The following is an 8617-nucleotide window of genomic DNA, read 5'->3' on the forward strand; positions in this document are numbered from 1 at the left end:
AGTCGTACCTTAGTTTTCGAACAGCTTAGTTCTCAAACATTTTGGCTCCCAAACACCGCAAACCCGGAAGTGACTGCTCCGGTTTGCAAACTATTGGGCCAATTGTATGCGTCTCTCGCACCTCATCGTTAAAATCCGTCTCATTAGGGCAATGTTCATGTGGTAAAGAGATGTGATGTACTTTTCACATATATGCTGTAGTGATATGAGGTGGAAGCGTGGAGAAATGGCTCTCGTGCCATTGTGTAAGTGTGTGAAGGACACTAATTGTGTGCTTAAAATGAGGCTGCATTTAATCCTGTGCTTGCAGGGATGACCAAGGAAGTATCTTGCAATTAGTTCATTAGTTTGTGTGCTTTGAATACATTCCACATAATGATGATTAAAACAAGACAGAAATGTTTACATGAAATTTCACAACTGAACTGTGTTCCAGGTGTACACACACACACACACACAGAGAGAGAGAGAGAGAGAGACAGACAGACAGACAGACAAATTATGCCCCAGTTTTAAGTTATAATAATAGAAATTTATTATTTATATGCCTCCCATCTGACTGGGTTACCCAAACCCCTCTGGGCGGCTTCTAACAAATTAGGTTGGCTAGCAAGTATAAAATCCCAGGCACTTTGAAACTGCTGTGCCTGTGGGACTACAGCACTGTTAGCTAAGCAAGCCATATATTATCCTTTCTGAAGGGAGGCGATATTGTGCTGTCATCGACAGGTTATGCTGCCTTCAATCATTTTCGACTCCTCTAAGTTTTTATGCAGCCTTCCAGAACACTTTTAAAATGCAAAACTCTTGCTTAACTGCTATACCAGTCAGAAGTAGTTTGATTTATGAATGTTTTCAATCAAGATAAACAGGGTGGGGGCAGGGAATCCTAATACTGAAATGTCGACTGGAGACAGATTGCAAACAATTTAATGCTGTTTTCTAACCAAGAGGTACATCTGCTCAAAGTGACTTGGTAATCTAAGTGATGCTATTTGGGGCTGACTTTGAATTCTGTGCTGTGGGTTAAACCACAGAGCCTAGGACTTGCCAATCGGAAGGTCAGCAGTTCGAATCTCTGTGATGGGGTGAGCTCCCGTTGCTCGGTCCCTGCTCCTGCCAACCTAGCAGTTCAAAAGCACGTCAAAGTGCAAGTAGATAAATAGGTACTGCTCTAGCGGGAAGGTAAATGGTGTTTCCGTGTGCTGCTCTGGTTCACCAGAAGCGGCTTAGTCATGCTGGCCACATGACCCGGAAGCTGTACGCTGGCTGCCTCGGCCAATAAAGCGAGATGAGTGCTGCAACCCCAGAGTCGGCCACGACTGGACCTAATGGCCAGGGGTCCCTTTACCCTTTACCTTTGCATTCTGTATGGAGAATCTTGGAGCAAGCTATGAAAGTGTTTAGAAAAGGGTTTGTGTAGCGCCTTGGTGGAGCACAAACTTCGTGCGAATAAGGTACCGCAAAGGATCTCAGGTAATTGGACTGGGGAAAGATCTGAGCGAATTGCTGTCAGCTGCAGACTGGGAAACATAATGAATGGTTTGATACAACTGAAAACAGCTTCATACAGGTTCCCTCACCGCGAGAAGCGAAGTTACAGGCAACCAGGCAGAGGGCCTTCTCGGTGGTGGCGCCTGCCCTGTGGAACACCCTCCCATCAGATGTCAAAGAAATAAACAACTATCTGACTTTTAGAAGACATCTGAAGGCTGCCCTGTTTAGGGAAACTTTTAATATTTGATGAATTATTGTATTGTAATATTTTGCTGGAAGCCGCGCAGAGTGGCTGGGGAAACCCAGCCAGATGGGCGGGGTATAAATATTATTATTATTATTATTCATTCCTATGTTACCCTTTAAAATCCTCTTAAGCCTGATGTGGCCTGCTGATTAATGCAGAGCCTTCCAAGTGTGTTTTGTTGCATTTCTTATTTCTAAAAGTTCTCTGCGTAATTTATATTGGGATAAAACAAAACGCTTTAACAATCTTACATTTTTAAAGGGGGAGGAATAGCTGCTCGTAGCTGTATTACTTTTTCTCTGGCAGTCCACAGGATGGGGCCCCTTGTCATTTGAGCACTGACTTTGTTTTCCTTCTGACTCCACCACACCTGAGTCTCCTCTGATGGCAGCAGGCAGTATTTCAAGAGGTATGTCACGTCTGGGTTCACTGTGGCATCTTTGACAAAAAGGTCCAACTAAATACATTTTGAATTGGTGCAAATCAAGATTGCCTTAATATTTTACATTGCATAATTTTTGTTGCAAATCTGTTGGGGGGGGGAGATTTTTTTTTGTATGATTATTCCTTTTCCACTTCGCCCTCAAGGAGGGAATTTCTCCATAAACTCAATACTTAAATTAAATATTCAGACAGAATGGCTAGGGCCATAAGTTTCTGTAGCTCCTTCTGGTGGTTCCCTCACTGCGAGAAGCCAAGTTACAGGGAACCAGGCAGAGGGCCTTCTCGGTAGTGGCACCTGCCTTGTGGAACGCCCTCCTGTCAGATGTCAAAGAGAAAAACAACTACCAGACTTTTAGAAGACATCTGAAGGCAGCCCTGTTTAGGGAAGCTTTTAATGTTTAATAGGTTATGGTATTTTTGTGTTCTGTTGGAAGCCGCCCAGAGTGGCTGGGGAAATATTATATTATTATTATTAATTATTATTATTATTATTATTATTATTGCTTCATATACCACTCTGGTAACCTGTAGAGGGAGGCACCAAGGAGGAATGAATGCTGTGGTTTTTTTTGCCAAAGTGAATATTGACTATTTCTTCCAACTTCTGGAGTGTCACCTCTGCGTTGGAAAGAAGCTCATCCTTTGCCTCTGCCCAGTATCATATTCCAAGGCCAGCTCAATACATTTTGACACGAAATGGCGGCCGCCTCCCACCAGGGGAAAAGGAATGTGTGAAGATCTACATCAGCAACAAGGGGAGGGGGGAGATAAAGGTCTCCACTGGGAACTAGGGGGGGAGGAGACCCACAATGACTCCTATTCTCCAAGAGGCTGCTATAGAGGCAGCATTGTGAGATGGGCTGCGAGGAAGGAAGCAGATCCAGCCTCTGAGGAGTGTGGCACAGCTGTCATTGCCACTGCGGCAGCAGCACTGGGCAACACATTCCTTGGAGGCTGGCTATGCTGCCTCTGTAGATGCTGTGGGAATGGTCAGGGATGCAGGAGAGGATATATTGTTTGATTATAGCCTTTCCAACTTGGGTAAACAAGTTTACAATTTAGCAGAGTAACAATCCCCTTTTTAAACTCACAGCGGATGCTTTTGCTCAGGCTCTCTAAAGCCTCTATAATAACTGTTCTGGTATTTCCCCCTTATTCCCTCAGAAAAGATAAGACACAACACAGTCTTCTATAAAAGTATAAAAAGAGTTTACTCACTCACATTCTGTTCCCAATCGGATCCCAGAAGGCAGACGTATCACCTGGAAACTATCTCATAATGAGACAGTCCCTTTGTCCTTTCTTGGCTGGACGCCAAGAGAGCATCTGTGGCTAAGCAGATGTTGCTTCTTCAACGAAAGTAGTCATGGAGAGATGGCTGCCCTGCCCTGTGCTTTTGTCATTACCTGCACAGGTGAGGCCACGCCCACCTCTAGTCACATGCAGAGGAAGTCTGTCCCAGCCCAGAAGGAAACAGGAAGTTTACCTGCTGACCAGACAAACATTCCTCCTCATGTGTAAACATGTTCACTCTAGGAATGTTGTACTTGACTGCTCTTGTGTTTCACATTCCACAGATGCTACCACCTGAGGCGGTCCTCTCACTTCGCCTCATGGGTGGACCAGTCCCATGTTATCCATTTGGAAGTTGCAAGAGATGTTTAGGAAGAAAAACCAAAGGAGGCAGCCCCTGCGGTGGCTTGTCTTTAAATAACAGAACCTCTGCAGCTTTGTTACGGTGGCAATGAATGGATCGTAGGATTTGGGGAAGGCAGGAGCTCAGTGACAGAGAATCTTCCTTGCATGCCCCAGGTTCAGTCCCCAGTGTCTCCCTGCAAAACGTTCTCGCTGCCAGCACAGAGCTGAATAATCCCTGCCTATGGCAAACAGCATGGCAAGCTAGCTGTCCGATGCAAACTACAAGGGACTTATCCTTCTGCCTATTGAGTTCGTGAATGGCTGTGGCTTGTAAGATCCTTTCTTTGCACACCCAGCTGTTCCTTGTTTGCAGGGGTTGGCAAGCCAGCTGCGCTCCGGTCCAGAGTCTGACTGACAGGAGTCTGGCAGTGCATGTGCCTATGCAAGGGAAAGTCCGGGAGATTATTTCAGTGTTATTGTCTGGCATTTGCAGAAATGTCTCAAAACCTCCACGCGTTAATAATAAAGCAGCATTTAGGTGGCTTGTTGGTTTGCTGCCTGGGTTTCCTTTGGCTCTGCCATGCGCTGAAGAAATTATGGTTTGCCCAGTTTCATTTTTTAGCTTCCTGGGTTTTGTGTTGCTGTGGGAAGCATGTTCGTTCCATTGAGGAAATTAAAATAAGGGAAAGGCTTTTGGAGGGGGAAAAAGGATGCTTATAACCTGAGGCTTCAAGAACTAAAATTTCATTCTGGCCACAATTCCAAAAAGTCAGTGGGAGCTGAAGGATCAGTTACAGGATGATGCTTTTATTTTATGATTTTATTTTATTTTATTTATGCATATGAAGAGCTTTCTATTCTGTCTTTCTGGTGCATGCACACCATAAACTTACTTATTCATTAAAACATTTCCATTCCACTCTTTTGGTGCAAAGGAGCTGCCTGGGGCAGCTATCGTTTGAAAACTATAATGGCATAAAAGCAATAAATACCAAGCAATGAACCCATGAGGCAGGATCAGCAATAAAATACATGCATAAGAACATTACCTGCTGCATATAACGAAAGTCTTGCAGAATAAAAAGGTCTTTAGCAACCAGCAAGGGATGGAGTTACATACGTCATGGAACAGCCTAGATGCAGCCAATGAGAAATTTGCTGAATTTTCTTCAAAGTTCATTGCAATTTTAGCAAAGGACTTGCATGCAGTCGTCTGGTTCACACAACCATGCGACAGTGTGGGCATACAGTTCTTTCGTGCCATTTTCATGAGAGAACTATGGGAGAACAGAACCATGACACCACATCCAAATATGTCCACTGTAGTAAAAAAAAAAGAAAAAAAAAAGGTAAAGGAGGTGCTCATCTCACTTTCAGGCCAAGGGAGCCAACATTTGTCCACAGACAGCTTTCCGGGTCATGTGGCCAGCAGGACTAAACCGCTTCTGGCGCAACGGGACACCGTGACGGAAACCAGAGCGCACAGAAACATTGTTTACCTTCCCACGGGAGTGGTACCTGTTTATCTACTTGCGCCAGCGTTATAACCAGGAAAACTAATACAATAAACCCCGTGTCTGAAAGCATCCTGAGCTTTACATGTGAATGGGGCTAATGCGTAAGCATAAATGCTCCTCTTTAATTAAACCCAACCCGTCACCACCACAATTCCCCTTCTTTCCCTTCTTAATCAAAACAATCTTTAATAATAATAATAATAATAATAATAATAATAATCTGTATGTGGATGGTGAATCAAGGATTCAATTTTTATGTAACTCATGACAGTGAAGCAAATGTTTTCTGAATGTTTGATCTAATAAGTCAACTTTGCATCTGTTAGCAGCAGCTGTGGAAATAGTAACATGAAAAAAAGTTGCAAAATTTTATCTTTTTAGAAGAATATATAAAAAGCTCTGAGCGGTGTGTATAAAGTAATTATTAATAATTTGCAAACAAAACCAGCATTTTTGTTTTTAAAAAAAACACATCTGGATAGTGGATTTTCTTTCTTTCTTTCTTTCTTTCTCTGATTTCGCAGTGGTTAAAGCACACCGCCTTTTAAGATCAGCTATGGTTGGAGTCCAACAACCTCCCCATTAAAGAAAACCAGGGCACTTGTGAATGGGGAATGTATCTGTGCAGGAAGCCTGTGAGATATTATTCTGTATTAGCATTTCTGCCCAAAGGGCTTTGTTTCTCTAACGGCTCTATGATGACAGGGGTAAAACCCAAGAAAGGATTCATTCCCCTGCATGGAGACAGTGAGAGCTTTTGCATCTTGAATTTCTGTCTACTGCATAGAAGCACGTCTAAGAAACAAAGGTGGTAGTCATTCTGTGGCAGGGACAAGGCTGTGCTCACTGCACTCTTAGGCCATTAAAAATAAATAAATTCTGGCAATGTTCCTTAACATTTCCAAGCGCAGCTAATGATTGCAGATGAGGTTGCACATGTGCACATCCTTACCTGGAAATGGATTTAAATTCATCCAGAGCCTACATTCCAATGACTCAGGGAAATCCTATTTTACGGAGGAAAATAGGTTGCCCTCTAGCGGTGAAACACTTTTTTTTCCACTCCAAAAACCATACACAGAGATAATTTATGAGATTGTATAGTTTCCTGATCAAACCCATTTGCAGGCCTTTTCGAGTGTCACAGGAATCTGCGTCAAGCAAAACTGTGTTCAGAGTGTAGATTTAAAATTTTGAAGGAAGCTTGCCTAAAAAAAACCCCACCTGCCCCATCCATGTCATTTAAAGAACTCCTATACAACTTTGATTTTGATTTCCCAGTAATGATGCATGGAAGTGAGAGCTGGACCATAAAGAAGGGTGATCGCCGAAGAATTGATGCTTTTGAATTATGGTGCTGGAGGAGACTCTTGAGAGTCCCATGGACTGCAAGAAGATCAAACCTATCCATTCTGAAGGAAATCAGCCCTGAGTGCTCACTGGAAGGGCAGATCGTGAAGCTGAGGCTCCAATACTTTGGCCACCTCATGAGAAGAGAAGACTCCCTGGAAAAGACCCTGATGTTGGGAAAGATGGAGGGCACAAGGAGAAGGGGAAGACAGAGGATGAGATGGTTGGTCAGTGTTCTCAAAGCTACCAGCATTAGTTTGACCAAACTGTGGGAGGCAGTGGAAGACAGGAGTGCCTGGCGTGCTCGGGTCCATGGGGTCACAAAGAGTTGGACACGACTAAATGACTAAACAACAACATACAACTTTGAGCAGTCATGGCTGTTAAAGGTGCTGAGATTTATTAGGAGATATTTCAGAGAGCTCCAGTTCTCAGCACCCTTGCCAAACTACAATTCCCAGGATTCCTTGGGATAAGTCCTAACTGTTGAGATGGCAAAAGAGTGCTTTAAAGAGCATTTGAAATGCTATTAATATACAGAACAAATGTCAGAATCCAGCTGCAGTCCAGAAAGGTGTGTGTTGTCCAGGTGAGCTTGACAGCTATCAATCTGAAAACAGGCTTCAGGTGGTGTTGATAGCTGTCAATCTGAACACACCTATCTCTTTAAAAAACCTGAAAGACTATGCAGTGGCCTGTCCTTCTGTGCAGCAGGCAAGATTTTAATTCTGCCCTGAGGTGGGTATATTAAATGGAGATGGCAGTCTTGGGGGAGGCAGCTGAGCAGCTGCATCCAATCTGAATAAATGATAATTTGCAAAGAGATAGGCACCACCTGAGGTTAGCAGCAGGCAGGCAGCCTTTCTCCCAAGCTCTGAAGCCCACCGAGCCACACTGCAGAGAAGAGAAGGCCTTCTTTCCAGGATGGCAAGGTAAGGAGTTGTTTGGGGTCTTATCTGAATATTTATGTTCATGGCCTGGTTGCGATATTTGGGAACAAATTTCAATTTCAATTTCTTTATTCGACCGATAGTCAGAAATAAAACATTACACAATAATTATAGTCTATAACATCATAGGGGTACATAAATAAGGTAGGGCCACAGTACTAGACCTCTCACAGATAACCCACATCAAAAGCAAGTCTTTCTTTAATGGTAGCTTGTGGCAAATATTGTGTATATCCTTGAAACATAAGGGAATAGTGCATTGTGCCACAGAAAAGCATGGGAACAAGGGCAAGAAAATCCAGCAGACTGGCAGGTATTTTATTTATTTATCATGCCCCCACTTGGGAGTAAAAGTAGGATCAGCGTGAAAGCAATGGCTGCAACTTCTTGTGGGAAATTAGCATGTGGTGTTTGGTCAGTACTGATCCCAATTTATAAATTGGATTGGAATTAATGACAAGATGTCATAGATATTGGGTACACGATAGTGATGATGATCATAATATATAACAGTCTTACATGAAATTAGTGAAGGCACAGAAAGCTCTTTAATTAGTGGCCAGAACACAACACAGAGTTAACTGTGTTGAAGAAATCAAGGCCATTATTTCCAAGTCCATGTAAAAGGGTCGGCATGTTTTTTTCACTCATTAGCTGTCATTTAAAAATGAATGTAGTCATCAAAGTTTTAAAAATAAAACTTGAAATCCTGGGGCACAAGTATGTGTCTGCGTTTAACTACATCCATTGTGCATTATAATATTTAAATCTGATATTAAACCTTTAAGTAAAGCAGAGCTGTGACCTAGTAGTGTTTGATATTTGGGTTCCTTTGCAGATTCCTTGAAGCAAACAAAATTGTTAGGGTGAGTGACTGCTAATAGCCAGTAGAGGGCACTCAGGCATTTTAAGATAGCTAACAGACTCCAAAGAGGATGCAATTTCGTTTTGGCAAGTTTACCCAATAGATTGCT

Source organism: Podarcis tiliguerta, assembly GCF_965153285.1.
Source record: "Podarcis tiliguerta genome assembly, chromosome: 17".
Taxonomy (NCBI): domain Eukaryota; kingdom Metazoa; phylum Chordata; class Lepidosauria; order Squamata; family Lacertidae; genus Podarcis; species Podarcis tiliguerta.